The sequence below is a fragment of the Prionailurus viverrinus genome, chromosome A2 (genome assembly GCF_022837055.1).
Source record: "Prionailurus viverrinus isolate Anna chromosome A2, UM_Priviv_1.0, whole genome shotgun sequence".
NCBI classification, from domain to species: Eukaryota; Metazoa; Chordata; class Mammalia; order Carnivora; family Felidae; genus Prionailurus; species Prionailurus viverrinus.
The window spans coordinates 68,222,907-68,240,293 of NC_062562.1; positions in this window are offsets into that span (position 1 = coordinate 68,222,907).

A 17,387-nucleotide genomic window follows, 5' to 3' on the forward strand; every position below is an offset into this window, starting at 1 on the left:
TCTAAAACCTAAAACATTGATCTGCTTGTTGTAAGTGTACATTTGTTGACATGTTCTAGAATTCTGTATAAATGGAATCATTAAAAAAATATACACCCTTTTTTGTGTGTCTGGCGTCTATTACTCAACATAGATTTTGAGAGTCATCTGTGCTGTTGCTTTACGGGTAGGTTATTTTTGGTACTATCTAGAGTGATCATGGAAGAAAGAAAGAAAGAAAGAAAGAAAGAAAGAGGAAGGGAGGGAGGGAGAAAGGAGATGTACACAAATGAAAAGCTGAATGAAAAAGGGGAATCATTACAGACACAGAAAAGCATCAACAAAATGAAACAATATTGTCAACAATTGAATGCGAATAAATTTGAAATCCTAGATAAAATGGGTAGGCTTCACAGGGCACCTGGGTAGCTCTGGTCGGTTGAGCATCTGACTCTTGATTTCAGCTCAGGTCATGATCTCAAAGTTCATGGGTTTGAGCCCCATGTCGAGCTTTGCACTGACATCATGGAGCCTGCTTGGGACTCTCTCTCTCTCTCTCTCTGCCCCAACCCTGCACACACTCTCTCTCTCTCTCAAAAATAAATAAGCATTACTATTTTTTTTTAAATGGGGAGGCTTTAGAAACATATGTCAACAACTGGCACAAGACTATATATATATAGATTTTTAGTAAACCAATTAAAGACATTGGAATGGTATTGAAAACCTCACCATCCCTAAAATCCAAAGACCCTCATAATGTAATGGGCAAATATTACTAGTTAAAAAAATTAATTCCTGTATTATGCAAGAGAGAAAGTAGAAAAAAATTACAGTTGCCCATTTTATTTTTTGAATCTAGTGTGATCTAATAAGGGGTAATGACAATAGAATACAATTGTAATTCCAACTGTGAATATAGATAGGAAAATTATTAAGTAAAATATCAGTTAACAAAATACAACAGCAAATGAAGTCATGGATTATCACCAACTAAGGTTTATCCCAGGAATTCCAAGATGATTTCAATTGGAAATGTGATTCACTACATTAATTAATTAATTGTAATCAACTTAAAAGAAATTATAAGTATTTCTATCAATGCAAAAACATACTACCCCCTAAAAATCTAATTATCTAAAAATGTTTCATACCTTATTACAAACCACACAACACACTAAGAATGGAAAAATTAACTCCCTTAGCTTTGCATAGATTTTATAATGATAGAATATAGATAGACAGATAAACATTAGACAAAATTAAGCCACAATTATATGCTTAGTAGGGATCCATTAAAGACATTCCCTTCAAAATCCGGAATAGTAGGATGTCCCCTGTCACCTGTACTATGTAGCAGGGTGCTGAAATTCCTGGCCAGTGTTAAAAGGAAAACAAAAAAAGGTCTCTACATCCCGAAGGAAAAGAGATTGAATCACCAGCAGTTCAAGACAATATGATCATCTTTTGCATTGTAAAAACCAACTGAAACGACGAACAATCTCTTTGAACTAATTAGATCAGAAATGTTTCCATTACTGTAATTATAAAATGTTGTGTGCTGGTAATTTTAATTCAGAAAACATAAGATACTATTTAGTGAAGCAATAGAATTATCAAGGACCTAGGAAGTTATTAACCAAGAAGATACTTGAAATCCACAGAAAAGACTTTGCAACCACATGGAAATGGCAGTTGAAAAGAATAGATGAATAACTATGTCACTAATTATTTTGAAATATAAATTCTCATAAAATTAATCTACAAATACAATGTCAGTTAAGTACATGGTCAGAGGCTTTATTTTCATTTGTTTATTTTGTAAAAGTTTATTTATTTTGAGAGAAAGAGAGAGTGTAAATGGGGGAGGAGCAGAGAGAGAGAGAGAGAGAGAGAGAGAGAGAGAATCCCAAGCAGGCTTTGTGTTGCCAGCATGGAGCCCAATGCAGGGCTCGAACCCATCAACCATGGAATCATGACCTGAGTTGAAACCAAGAGTCAGGAGTTTAATTGACTGAGCCACCCAGGCATCCCATGGTTAAAGGTTTTAAATATCTCAATAATCTTTATATATATGCAGTAGGTCCACAGATAGCTAGCTAACCTGGATGAAATTGGCGAAAAGTGGGGGCATAATTTATCACATTTAAAATATTTTGAAAGCTATAGTATTAAAAAAAAGCATATTATCATTGAATAAGGATATACATGGAAAAAGAGTAGATATATCAGAGAAAACCAGTATAAGAGAGAGCTCAGATACAAGTCCAGGCATACATGAAAATAATTTATTTTGAAGTTTTATAATTTATTAGGGGACAGGTATATTAGTAAATATTATTTGAGAAAATCTGGAAAAATCAAACTGGATTCCTATCTCTTGCCTTATATTAATTTTTACTTCAAAATGATTAAGGCATTGAAAGTTAAAGGTCACATGTCTCCAGAATGCAAATCTCCAGTTCTATGATAGAAAGAAAGTGGCAGTTGGGGTGTGGAGAGCCTGGGTGGGGTATGGAATTTCGATACTCCCAGTGGATCGTTTGAAATGTTTCCCATCATCTATTTCGCAGTCCTACTTCCCAAGTACCTGGTACCTTTCAGCTCTCAGTCTTTCTGAGATTCTTTTTTGTTGTTGTTCAAAGTTTATTTATTTACCTTGAGAGAGAGAATGTGTGTAAGCGGGGGGAGAGTAGAGAGAGAAGGAGAGAGAGAATCCCAGGCAGGCTCTGCTCTGTTAGCACAGAGCCTGATAAAGGGCTCAATTCCACGACCATGAGATCATGACCTGAGCTGAAATCAAGAGTTGGATGCTTTAACTGACTGAGCCACCCAGGGACCCTATTTCTGGGATTCTAAATTTTGCTTCTTTTGGTCCCCCACAAAAACTAGGTTTCAATTTTCTCTGTAATGAAAACGTACCCCTTGTCATCCCTCTCCAATATCTCTCTTGACATGAGTTATTCCTCTAAATATGTTTTAATGATTATAAAATCAGATAAAATTACATAAAATATTAAAGATTGTCAACTTTAGACAGATTACTTTAAAATGTTATGAATGAAGAAATTTCAATATTGGCCACACCATGGTCAGATATTTCCATTAGAATTTGATTATAATTCAGAAATAATTTTTTCAATGTGAGATTCATATACATTTAGAAATCCTGGGTAAGATATGTCAATGTCTTTTCATATTTATTGAGCTTACCAGAATATTAAAGTGCTCTGGGACAGCTGGGTAATCAGAATAAGATAATATGTCTTTGTCAAACAAGTAAGTAACTAGTACTGATTTTACCTAGGAGTGTAAAAATCCTACTAAAAATATCTGCCCCACTTTTTCATTATAACCTTATAGGACATAGATATGCATGCCAAGTAAAATGTCTCTCTATGGGGGTAATCGTTATCATGAATATAATATAAACTAATTCTTAAGCTGCATTTCTGACTGTCGCTGAAGTAACTTCGAAAATCGTTCATGAGTTCAAAAGCATAATTAGTGTCAGCTGACTTGCGCCATTATTAAATTTAGCTTTAAAACGCTACAAACAGAAGATAAAAAAATCAAATAACTGAAGTTATGGAACACGCTTTCAAATTTGAACTCTTTTAGTTATTATTATTATTATTATTATTTTTGACAAAGAACTAACCAAGATCATAGGCTCACTGCCCAGCAATCATAAATACTTCTCCTGATTAGGGCAGGATATCCTGTCAGAGACTTTTCTTATTCTATTTTGTGTCCGCTTCTCCCCTAACATGTAGCCAGAGTGCCAAGAATTGAAATTAAACACCATGGTTTCATGTATGTGGGGTTTGTTTTTTCCATTCATAATACTTGGGGAAAGAGAGGAAGTACGCAATATATCTCAATTATCTCTGGTAGTTACTTTTTATGCTGACTTTTTAGGAGCATTAGGCTGCCCATCTATTCCTTCTAGAATTTTATCTATTCTATTTATTTCCTATATTCTGAGTGTTCTGAGGAAACACAAAAGGCACACAGTATGATAAAAAAAAATCTTATGTTATAAAGTCTTTTTTTTTTTAATTTTTTAACGTTTATTTTTGACAGAGACAGAGAGACAGAGCACAAGTGAGGGAGGGGCAGGAGAGAGGGAAACACAGAATCCAAAGCAGCTGTCAGCACAGAGCCTGATGCAGGGGCTCAAACACACAAACTGTGAGATCAGGACCTGAGCCGATGTCAGATGTTTAACCAACTGAGCCACCCAGGCCCCTCTAAAGTCTTGTGATATAAGACAATGTGTCCAACCCTTGATACTCAGTCTACTTAATACTCACATATGGCATCTAAGTGGGTACATTTATTGTCCCCATGGCTGTGAAGCCTGCATAAATTAAATCTGCACAGGAATTCACACAGCAAGTAAATGTCATACCAGGCGTCAACTATTGACTTATGACTCAGGGAACCTTGAATCTGTGCACTCTCCTGTCCCATCTCCAGTCATAACCGTTTTCATGAGCCTGTTTGCGGCCGATGGTGCTGGTAACGGTGGCATTGATGATCATTTTGTGTGATCTCTTTATATGAATGCACATTTGTGCACACCCACATATGTACTCATGCACATACGTGTGTATAGTTTACTGCAGAATATATTATAGACGTATATATTATAAGCTGTCAGTAAAGCACTGATCTGCAATATTTGAGTCCTTTACATGCCCCACAAAGGACTTTCCTTAAGAGATTTTTGTTTGTTTCATGTTGTCTTTACAGTTAAAATTTTATTTGGAAGCCAGTTATTTTTTAAACAAAATGTAATTAAACTTATCCAGATAAAGACATGAATCTACGCATTCCTTCTGAATGATTCCTACCTCAAAAAGTAATATGCAAAGTGATGTTTTCAGCAATAGTGAAAAAAAGATCTCACTGACAGATCTATCAACATCTAAAGTATAAAATGAGCATTATATATATATATAAAACATATATATATAACATTATATATATATATATATATATATATATATATATATATAGTATGCCTGATATGGACAAATCACTCTGCTGGGTTCTTCTACAAAGAATTACAACTAACATTTGCTTTTGGGTAGTTTACAGTCTACTTGAGTAGGTAAACTTAGAAGCAGGAAACTGCAAGTAAATCCCCTGCCATCCTTGAAGGTGGTTTTGTGGGCTGAGGGCCCCGCCTCCACATCATTGCCCATTTCCCTTGACTTCCATACCAGCATTTCAACTAAAATGTCCTTGCAAATATTACTAGTGGTCACCTGCTGGCACAATTTCGAATACCTCGTATTTTTTTATAACTCTCACATTCTAAGTGGGGTATTAGACCAGTACCTATTCAACAGTAATAGACTTAACTTTTTAAAAACAGTAGTAGAGGCGTGGCTCAGATGGTTGAGCATCTGACTTTGGCTCAGATCCTGATCTCATGGTTCATGAGTTCAAGCCCTGTATGAACTGACAGTGCAGAACCTGCCTGGGGTTCTCTCTCTCTCTACCTGTCCCTGACTTGCACTCTCTGTCTCTCTCTCTCTCTCTCTCTCTCTCTCAAAATGAATAAACTAACTAAATAAACAAATAAATAAAAACGGTATTAGATTTACAGAAAAATATGTAGCAGATAGTAGAGAGAGTTCTAATGTACCCCCCTGCACACACACGGTTTCCACTGTTACATAAGTAGGGTACCTTTGTCACAATTAACGAGCCTATAGTGACATGTTAAATAAAGTCCATAGTTTACTCGGATTCTTTTGTTTTAACCAATATTTTTTTCTCTGTTATGGCATCCCAATCAGAATGCCACATTACGTTTGGTTGCCAAGTCTCCTTAGGCTCCCGTGGGCTATGACATTTTCTGAGGCTTTCTTTGTGTTTGACGACCTTGACAGTTTTAAGGACCGGTGTTTTTTATAGGATGCCTCCCTGATGGATTTGTCTAATGTTTGTCTCATGACTAGAATAGGTTTTGGGTTTCTGGAAGGAAGAACGCAGAGATAAACGACCATTTTCATTACAGCATTCCACATTTACATATGATTACCCAGATTTCTGACTGCTGACCTTGATCTTGACAGAGGCAGGCTGGCAGGTTTCTCTACCATTGTTGCTCCCACTTGCCCCCTTTCTGTGACGTACTCTGTGAGTGGAAGTAACCCCTGTGCCTATAAGGATGGAAAAGTTATGCTCACCCTCTTTTAGGATCAAATCTCTACATAATGTCTCTGTAATTATTTTGCATGAGATATTTGTTCCATTTATTTATTCCATCATCAATTTATTCCATTATTTGCTTATATCAGCATGGACTCACGAGTATTTATTTTATTCTCTACTGTACAATCTGGGACTACTTCAATTATTTCGTTGCTCAAATTTGTCCCGATCTGACCATTGGGAGATCTTTTCGTTGGCTTCTATACCTATTTTGATATACCTCCATCAAAATATATGCGTGTGTGTGTGTGTGTGTGTGTGTGTGTGTGCATGCATTTGAGCAGTCCCTTACAACCTGACTGAAAGACACCCCAGACTTCTCTTGTATATTTCCTGTCTTAGAAGAAGTCATTTCTCCAAGGAGTTTTGCTTCCTTTCTGTCAGAAAACGGTATCCGAAAGCAAGATCTAGACACTCCTTGCTTTTTAGTGTTTCATTCCTTTTAGGTATCCTAGGCTGGACAGAGAAAAAACCTATATGTGTGCATCCTAACGTGTGTAAGTTCACAGATATGTAAATATTTCTACATGGCGTCATCTGTATCTATGTTAGGGTAAGTTTGAGTTCTGATGTCTCCAACTCAAATCTATATCTGCAAATTTCCACTCTGACTGTAAGAAACTTGTCTCCCGTCCTCTGTCATCAGTTATTAATTAGATCAGTCCCAATGTACATGCATAGCAGTATCATAATTGTTAACCTACACACCTGTGGGAAACACCTTTGCCCACTGGAGTATAGCATTTATGTGACATTTCTTCCACGTTTACTCTTACATTGCATTCATTTGCTTGGGTTGACATATTATTCCTCCAGCCTTTCAGTCATGTTGTTGAATATATTTACCTTATGGTTAGATTTTCTTGTAACAGTTTGAATCCATTCCTGAAACCTTTCACCTACTGAGTTATTTTTCTTAATTTTTAAAAATATTTTTGCAAAAGTGAGGTTACTTTTGTCCCATGAATCTTTATATGTTTTGAAAAACACTTAATATAAAATAATCACTATTACAATATTATATAGAACATTTCATTGCTCTAAAAAATCCTCTATTCATGCTTCATAGCTTCCTCCTGAGTCCCAGCAAATCACTGATGTTTTCATTGTCTTGTCCTTTTTCTTTATGCCTTCCCCCCCCCATTTTATCTCATTTTATTTCCCCATTTTCTTCCTTCTCAAATTTTCACTGACCATCTCATGTGATTTCATGTTCTCTCTTCTCTTAGCATATGAATTTCATTTCTTCAAAAAAAATTAGTGGGGACCCTAAAGTTTGCCATATGCATTTACAAGTAAGTCCACTTCTAAATAACATTAAACTACTTCATGGGTGTTGCAGGTACCTTATAAAAGATCTTTCCCAATTTCATGTTCCCGTCTCTTATACAGTCATTCATTTATCCATTCCCTATAATCACCTAATGCAGTGTTACTGTTAGTATTTTGAAAAGTATTACTTACTTTTAAATCAACTAAGCCTAAGAAAAATAAAAGATTATTTCACCTTTGTGTATCCTTTCTCCAACATCCTGCCTTCTTTTATGTAAATTCAAGTTTCTGACCTGTAAGATTTCCTTTCTCTCTAAAAAACTTTTAACATGTCTTGGGACACGGTTTTAGTGTTGATGAACTGCATCAGTTTGTTTATACGAGGAAGTGTATTTTTTGTTCCTATTTGAAGAACAGTTTCAATGGCTATACACTTCTAGGTTTGTAGTGGGTTTTGTTTGTTTGTTTGTGTATTTATTTATTTATTTATTTATTTATTTTCTTTCAACACTGAAATACTTCCCTCTTGGTTTTTGGTGAAAAGTTCTCTGTACTTCTCATCCTTGTTCTTGTATAAAGGCTTATTTTCTCTGGCCTCTTTCAAGAATTTCTCTTGCAATTTTGTATGTACATATGTATGTAAGGAATAGATTTCTGGTATTTCCTCTACTGGAGGTTTTTCTGAATTTCCTTGATCTCTGCTTTGGTGTCTGTTGTTAACTGAAAAGTCCTTGTCCAGGCTTCTATTCAGAAAATCTACAGATTTTTTTTTAGTGTTTATTTATTTATTTTTGAGAGAGAGACAGAGCGTGAGCAGGGTAGGGGCTGAGAGAGAAGGAGAGAGAATCCCAGTAAGGCTCTGCACTGCCAGCACAGAGTCCAATGCAGGGCTCGAACTCACAAACCGTGAGACGATGACCTGGGTCAAAAGCAAGAGTTGGATGCTTAACAAACTTAATTATTTTTTAAATAATCATTTTGCTTTATTGTTTTATTCCTTGTTTCTTCATTTCTTTCCCCTAATCCATATTCTTGACCACAATGTCTTATTGCTGACATATGGATAACATGATCCCCTGTATGACTTAGGGTTGGTTGACAATTCTGAAAGCTTCTTTCCTGGTTGTTATATTAAGAAATGCCAATACAGGGTAATGTCTTGTATTTGCTGAATTATTGCGTACCCTTCATGGTTCAAATAATCTTAAATGTGAGCACGTCTGTAGTTTAATCTCTCTTCAAATTCTTCATTCCCCCTAAACTTGCATCCTTCCAAATCATGAAGGAAAAGAAAAAAAAAATAGCAGTAACTCCTGGGCCTTTGCTCTCCAACTTGATCGTTGTGGTTTGGGATAGAATAAGCTTGATTTTGATTCAAGTGCATAGGAAGCTAGTCTTCTATACTCATTTGTTTCTATTCCCTTCTAAGTATTGTCAGCTTCCTGTTGGGCATCTCAAGGACAAACCTGGCCTGCAGACTGAGGAAAATTCCTCTTTGTTTCTGATTTACAGGGTTAGGACAAATTCAAGAGGGCCACACATTCTTTGATATTCTTCCCATTGTGACGTGAGCTCTGATTCAACTCTTCTTGAGACAAGGCTGAACCGCTTGGGGTAGGAGTATATAGTGTATATGTGTCAGTTTGAAACCTAGATATTAGGTGGACTGGTTGTTTTTGTCTTGATTACTTGGACACTTAACCTACCATAGGAGAAATGCAAGTATTCTGGTAGAGAGGCTATGTAAGGAAAGAAGAGTCACCTTGAGCCCAACACTCCAGGTATCAAGGCTATCTTGGGTCTACGGTCCAGCCTAAGTATATGCATCAAATGACTCCAGTCAATGCCGTATAAAGTGGGCTTGGCCAGCCAAACTTTGATTGGAATCTTAATCCACTAAACATAATAACAATATTGCTTTTGTTTTGGGTAGTTTGCTATGCAGGCATAGATAACAGAAACAGGGGTAAAGGGAAAGTTACTCAAGTTTTGAATGCCCTGCTTTCTCCTGCTGAAGAACCTCAACTAATCCTTCCTTTAATTCTCCTGTCCAGGATTCTGGCACAACAGGACGTGAAATGCTGCTAGCGTTACACTCCGCTTTGAGATTTTTTTACTCTCCTCAAGTATCCCAAACTGAATTCGGGTGATATTTTACTTTCCATAAAAAAAAAAAAAAATGTCTGTGGACCTCGAAGAAGAAGGGCATGTGTCCTTTAGTTTATCATACTGATGCTGCTATTTTGGGGCATGCTTTGGCAAATATTGGGGAGATTCTTTCTTCCTTATAGAGTGTTAATTATTTAATTTCTATAACTTTAAGCAAAGAAGTCAGAAATATAAAAGACAAATATTGTCAATATTTATTTTATTCTAAGAAAGTCCCATATGTGTTACTCAAAATAAAAACAATTGGAAGATATTGCACCCATCTTTGAAGACGGACCTTTCTTTCCATATCGTCAACACAAAATGAAACTTTTAGAATTTCTTTAAAAAAGTAAGAGTCTTATTTGAGCCCAATTTAGGACAGCTGCCCAGGATACACAATCTTCCCAGCAAAGAGCACTCCGGCAAAGCAACATTTGCCATAGGGTTAAATATCCTTTTTACATAAGAAGTTGCAAAGTATTAGACAAAGGAAATTTCAGACAGTTGCAGACCTTACGTTTCTAGTATATGCAGGGCTGTATGACTTTAATCTAATGGGAACCAGGGAAGTTTCTTCCTTTTTCTTATCTGTTGTGTAATTTTCTTTAATGAGACAGACGTACATGGTGTGCATAGGGCAGAAATAGAAGCCTGTGCTTTGAGTTTTTGCCGAGTCATTTTGACCTTGGTGAAGGATAAAGTATAGCTTCCCTAGAAGCCCAGAGCAGGGCCTACAAACATTGCAAGCTGAGAATTTCCTTTCTCAATATGAACTCAAAGTTCTCAACAATGAAGAGTCATATTAGGAAGGGTACTAAGAGAGGCTTTCAGTCACATTTATGTTCCAAATGGATGACGTGATTATTTCTCCTGTCTAGTCATGGTGTATGACGAGGTTAATAATACCACCTACCCCATCTTCCTCTGAAGCCTGGTGTCATGTCAAGTTTCTCTATTCTCATAGATGAAAGTACCAAGAAGGCATAATTTCTCAGGGCAGAGACCAACATATCTCACTTAGCAGAAGAATTCTTACTTCTCTTCCTGTCACTGCTCCTTTGGGGACTAGAAAGAACCAGCACATGTGGATATATTATATCAAGATTAATGGGAATTGAACAAGTACGTACTTTTCCAGTTGAAGTAAACCTTGTTAAAATGTTATTGCCAAGCATTTTGATCGAAGTGGCAGGAATTTCCAAGAGTGTCCTGATGGGAGAGAATTATCTTTCTAAAGTTCACTTCTCTGAACATCACACTGCTTTAATTGGCCCACAGAGTAAAAATATGTCTTCAAGCTTCACTATTAGCTTACTTGACCTGGCAGGATTTTGCCCTGCTGAACTTACCTCTATCGTGTCATAAAATCTTCTTCTAAACATACAAAATATTTTCCATCAGTTAACTAAAATTTCCAAAACTCTATACTTTTTACAACTTGTTTATCTTTACTTTGACTTTTTTGTAGAAGCCTGGCAAGTGAGTGCTCATTCATCTGGAATTCAGAGAGGTATAACACACTTGGAAGCATATTTTCACTCATGTATGTTTTAGGATACATCCCTCCTCCATATTTCACACACATAAACAATACAGGTTAAGTGTATTCCTACTCTTAGACCTATCCTTATGTTTTGTGATATTGTAATTTTTTTGCTGTGTGTCTTAAAAAATTGGGAATTTCTTAAGAGCAGGAATACATTTTTTTTTCAACTTTGAAAATACTTAGAGATACCTAGCACCAAAAGTTTAGATACACACTTTGAGGAATTTATTTTTGTTCCTATTATATAATTTCACCTCAAATATCTTTATTAAAGTTAAAAGCATTTTTAGACAAGTTGTAATCTTCTTTGTTAACCCACTCAGTTAAATACCCTTCCATCTTTCAATATGGCCTAATGTATCTTGGATTTAGTGTATCCTTCCATATGAAAAAAACTCCAGATGTTTATTGCCTTTACATAAACACACACACACACACACACACAAGTAAACTTCAAGTTCTCTAAGTAAACTTTGTCCACAGATGCACAGAGTCATGTAGAAGAATGTTCTATATGGATAAACATACATGAAAACAAGTGTTTGGAAGCTGGACTGGAATTACGCACACTGAACACACAAAAAAAATGGGTGGCAATGAAACAAGGTCAATGCAACATGTTAGGAAACAATGAAGAATAATTCATAATGTAATAAAAGGAGGAACATTATATAAAATAATAATTCAATGATGCAGTGCATTGTGGGGTAAAATCACCTCCTGATTTTATGCTGTAACCACTACGCTCCTGATTTCCTTCTCTAACCACACCTAAAAAACAAAGAAGATTTAATTTGTCTAGATGTTTTGATTCTGACAAATCTAAAATTATATATAAAAAAAAATTAGATATGCCAGACTTTACATTTCATGCATGTTAGATACAATTCCAAAAATATTTTCAAATTAATATTATATAGTGTTGTTTACAGCAAAAATGCTCTATAAAATATAACAACGCTGGGGCGCCTGGGTGGCGCAGTCGGTTAAGCGTCCGACTTCAGCCAGGTCACGATCTCGCGGTCCGTGAGTTCGAGCCCCGCGTCAGGCTCTGGGCTGATGGCTCAGAGCCTGGAGCCTGTTTCCGATTCTGTGTCTCCCTCTCTCTCTGCCCCTCCCCCGTTCATGCTCTGTCTCTCTCTGTCCCAAAAATAAATAAATGTTGAAAAAAAAAATTAAAAAAAAAAAAAAACATAAAAAAAATTAAAAAAAAAAAAAAAAAAAAAAAAAAAAAAAAATATAACAACGCATCAATATAACTGGGAAGAATTAAAACGTGAAAGGGTGATTAAAACGCATGCGCAAAGACTGATGGGTAGGAAAACAAGGACATTAGCATTTAGGGCCTTTCAGTATTTCAGCTGTCTGTTTTAACAATATGCAAATATATAGCAGTAATTTTACCATTTTTCTCAAAGGAAAACGGTCCTACTTTGTATTCTTAATAAACACAAACTCATTTTCTCTTACCCTTGAAACAAGAGTGTGCTAATCTCAGTCATCATCATTATCATCATAATAATCCTTTTACATTCGTGTGGAGTCTACAGGGTGCACTCGGTTGAGAGAAGGTGTGCTTGTAGAGAAGTGTGAAATTAGAGAGCATTAAAAACACATGACCAATACCCTTAAGCATTTCTTTCCTGGACTAGATAAAACAGAAGCAAACGTGTCAATATCATATAGCTGCTTTCTGCACAGTCTGTAATGAAGTTTTCGTACTCCTTCCCCCCCTACCTATTCCAGGGTCCTCCCCCCCCCCCCCCCCCCCCCCCCGTACTCAGTGAAACCAAACACGGATCAAAGATCTAAGTTGCGAGACCTGCCATGAGTTACCGGAGAAACGACAAAAATCGCAAAACTGAGGTAACCTCAGAAAAGGTCTCTCCAGGATTGCTCATCCTAGAGTCCAGAAAATGAGGGTCACTTTTGTTTCATGGGCACTTCCTGGGACTCTGGTGTGCTGAGCCCATTACGCAGGCCATCTCATGTAACTCTGACTCCCACAGCAGCCATTAGAGACTGTTACTACTGTCATTTCCATTTTTTTATGAAACTAAAGTTTAGAGAAGTTAAGTACAATTGATCTGGTCATAGAACTGGTAACTAGTAACTACCAAGGTCAAAAGGACACTTGTCTATCTGCCTCCAGAGTAAACACTCTAAATTTTTACACCAAAATGAAGAACATGATGAGCGATGAAATTACTTATCAGTGTAAGCCATATCAGAAGCCAGCGCTATAATAGTTTTTACTACAAAGGATGTGGTTTATTGGCTGCAATGTAATAAACAGAATGTAATAAACTCTAAGTCCATCATCTGCTACAATGCTCATTAATTACTGTATTGGTTATGCATAAATATCTTCAATGAAACAAATGAGAAACTCAGGAAAGCCAATTCTCCACAATATTTTCCTGAAAATGGAAACAGAAATAACTCTTAACTTATTCTATAAGGGAAACAGTACCCTGATACAAAAACAACGCAGAGATATTACAACAAAAGTATAGATCAATATTTCTCATGAACATAGCTTTAAAATTGCTCATTAAATATTAGCAAATTGAAACTAACAACACATAAAAAGAATTATACAGCACAACCAAGTTGGATTTTTCCAGATATTCAAATCTGGTTCAAAATTTGAATATCAATTAATGTAATTCATCATATCAACAGACTAGAGAAAACCCATATGACCATATCAATAGATGGAGAAAAAATATTTGACAGGCGTTAACAGCCATTAATGATGAAAACTCTCAGTAAACTAGGAATGGATGGGACCTTCTTCAATTTGATAAAGAATTCTATACAAAAACTACATCTAACATCATACTTAATGCAGAGAAACTACATGCTTTTCTTACAAGTTTGGGAACCGCTCTGTGAAAGAAATTGCTAAGAGAATTAAAAGAACCCACAGACAGGGAGAAAATATTTCCAAGACACACATCTAAAAGATTTGTACCCAAAATAATCAAAAAACATTTACAGGTCAACATTAGGGAAACAAAGCAAACATGAAAAAGTGGGCAAAAGATATTAACATGTTCCAGGGGTGCCTAGGTGTCTCAGTCCTTTGAGTGTCCGACTTCAGCTCAGGTCCATGATCTGGTGTTCATGGGTTCAAACCCTATGCTGACAGCTCGGAGCCTGGAGCCTGCTTCAGATTCTGTGTCTCCCTCTCTCGCTGCCCCTCCCCTGCTCCCGCTTTGTTTCTCTCTGTCTCTCAAAAAATAAAATAAAACATTAAAAATTTTTTAAAAAAGATTTAACATATTCCTTACCAAATACATGTGGATGGAAAATAAGCATATGGAAAAATGTTCAACATCATCTGTCATTAGGATATTACAAACTAAACTAAAATATCACTACATGCCTATCGGAATGGCTAGAAGCCAAAATACTGACAACACCAAATTCCAGCAAGGAATGTGGAGCAGGAGAACTCTGATTCACTGCTGACAGAAATATGAAATGGTACAGATATTTTAGAAAGCACTTTGGCAGTTTCTTACAATTCTAAACTTAGTCTTATCATATGACCCCACACATCATTCCTAGGTATTTAGCCAAATGAATTAAAAATATACATTTATATATTTTATATGTTTGTATATTATGTACAAAACATGCCTATTAATATCTATAGCTGCTATATTCGCCGTTGCCAAAAAGTGGAAGCAGCTAAAATTCGCTTTGATGGGTAAATGAATAAACAAACTGGGTTGTATTCATATAATGGAATATTATTCAGTGATAAAAAGAAATGAGCTCTCATGCCATGACAAAACATGGAAGGACCTTAAATGTGCATTGCTATGGGAAAGCAGCTAGTGTGAAAGGGTTGCATATGGTATGATTCTAATTATATGACATTCTAGAAAAGACTAACTGTGAAGACAGTAAAAAGCTATTGACAGGAGGGACAGTAGGAAGGATGAAGAGATGAAACCTTGGGGATTTTTAGGGCAGGGACACTGTAATGGTGGATACATGACATTATGCATTTCTAGACACCCACAGTGTAACACAAAGAATGAAACTTAATGAAATGGATTTTAGTTAAAAAATGATGTATAGAGGGGCGCCTGGGTGGCTCAGTCGGTTAAGCATCTGCCTTCGGCTCAGGTCATGATCTCACAGTCCGTGAGTTCGAGCCTCACGTCAGGCTCTGCGCTGACAACTCAGAGCCTGGAGCCTGCTTCGGATTCTGTGACTTCCTCTCTCTCTGCCCCTCTCCCGCGGTCTCTCTCTCTCTCTCAAAAGTAAAACAAACATTAAAAAATTTAAAAAAATAATGTATAGAAATATGTGAAGGGTATTAAGAGTACACTTTCCATGATGACCACTGAGTAACGTACAGAATTGTTGAATCACTATATTATACACCTGAAATTAATATAACACTGTATATTAATTATACTGGAATTTAAGGATAATAAAAATAAATTAATTAAAAGAAAAAAGAATAATGTATAAACATCAGTTCATCAGTTATAATAAATTAACCACACTAATGTCAGATATCAAGAATAGGGGAACTTTGTGGGGGTGAGAAGGGTCATACAGGAACTTCATGCTCAATTTTTCTATAAAATTAACACTGCTGCAAAAATTAAAAAAAATACTAAAAATGAAGAACTCATATTATGACATGATTAGTTAATTTTCTGAAAGCCATGTAGCAAGTTGGGGGAACACTACAATGCTGTGTTCCCACCTGCTCCGTTAACCAAGGGCTAATAGCTAAGCACGAGCTTACTCAGGTTAAAGAGCTCCACGTTCCTCCACATTCTTGCTGCTTACTCTCACCAGTTCTTGGGGCCCATTCTTCTCTGTTTTTTTAGGGCAAAGCATCGCATGGTACTTCAATGATCCATGTTCATATATCGGAAGACTAGATCCCTGCTTGGTACAAGCACATAACATCAATTCTTTCAATTCCAGAATCCTCTATTGCTTTCACTAATTTTCCTACTGTACTAGAACTACTTCTCAAGGATATACAGTTGTGAGAGGACTCAGCCACTTGTCAGTATAATCTATTGGCTTGTTCCAATTTCCATGTATTGCTGGATCTTATATGCTTGTTTCCATGCTTGGATCCACTGTCTGGAATTCCAAAGTATCCTGAAAATGTATAATTACCCTGAAAAAAATAGATTTATATTTATTTACATATAAATAAAATATATTTATATACAGTATATATAAATTTATATATAGTATATGTAAAGTATCCTGAAAATGTATGAGTATCCTGAAAAAAATATATACATAATATAATATATATAATAGAATAATATATAATATATAAAAATAGATTTATATTTATTTACTTATAAATTTAATATATATTTATATGTAAATAAATATATTTATATTTATTTACATATAAATATATGTAAATATTTATGTATATAATATATATTTATATGTAAATAAATATATTTATATATATGATTTATATATAATTTTCATGTATAATATATTTATATATAAATTCAATATATATTTATTTATATATAAATATTTATTTTATATTTTTAAAAAATTAATAATAAACATTAAATAAGTTTATTTATATATAAATATATATAAATATATAAATATATATTTAACTTATATATAAACTATATAATTTATATTTAATTTATATATATTATATGTATATATACATATATAATATTATACATATATATACATATGTATAATATATATAATATTATACATAATATATATATATAATACATAAAGACTAGGAGCTGGTATAAGCTGGGGACAGCAGAAGGACTCCAGGACACCCAGTGAAGGTCCCACTGGGGATGTCAGCATGGAGGATACAACAAGTCCCACAAACCCTGCCCCCGCAAACAGTGCCCTCTGTCGTCTCTGACATATTGGCCTTCTTGTTTGCAACTGGTCTGGCCTGTTGGTTCCCTGAGCTCAAAAAGTAAGAAGGGTTCCAAGTGAATTGCCTAACACATGATCATTTTATTCATTTCCCTAGTTATTGAGTTCCTCATAGCGTCTGGGGTTCTAGAGGGGTCACCTCTTGCAACAGCCATCCTAACACCTAGTGTTAGAGCTTCTAGGTCCATCCTTCCCTTACCTCTGTGCACCAGGATGCCTGCCATTTGCACAGTGCTATTTATCTGGGTCTGGATCTGGGCTCCAAAGTGGGCTATACTGT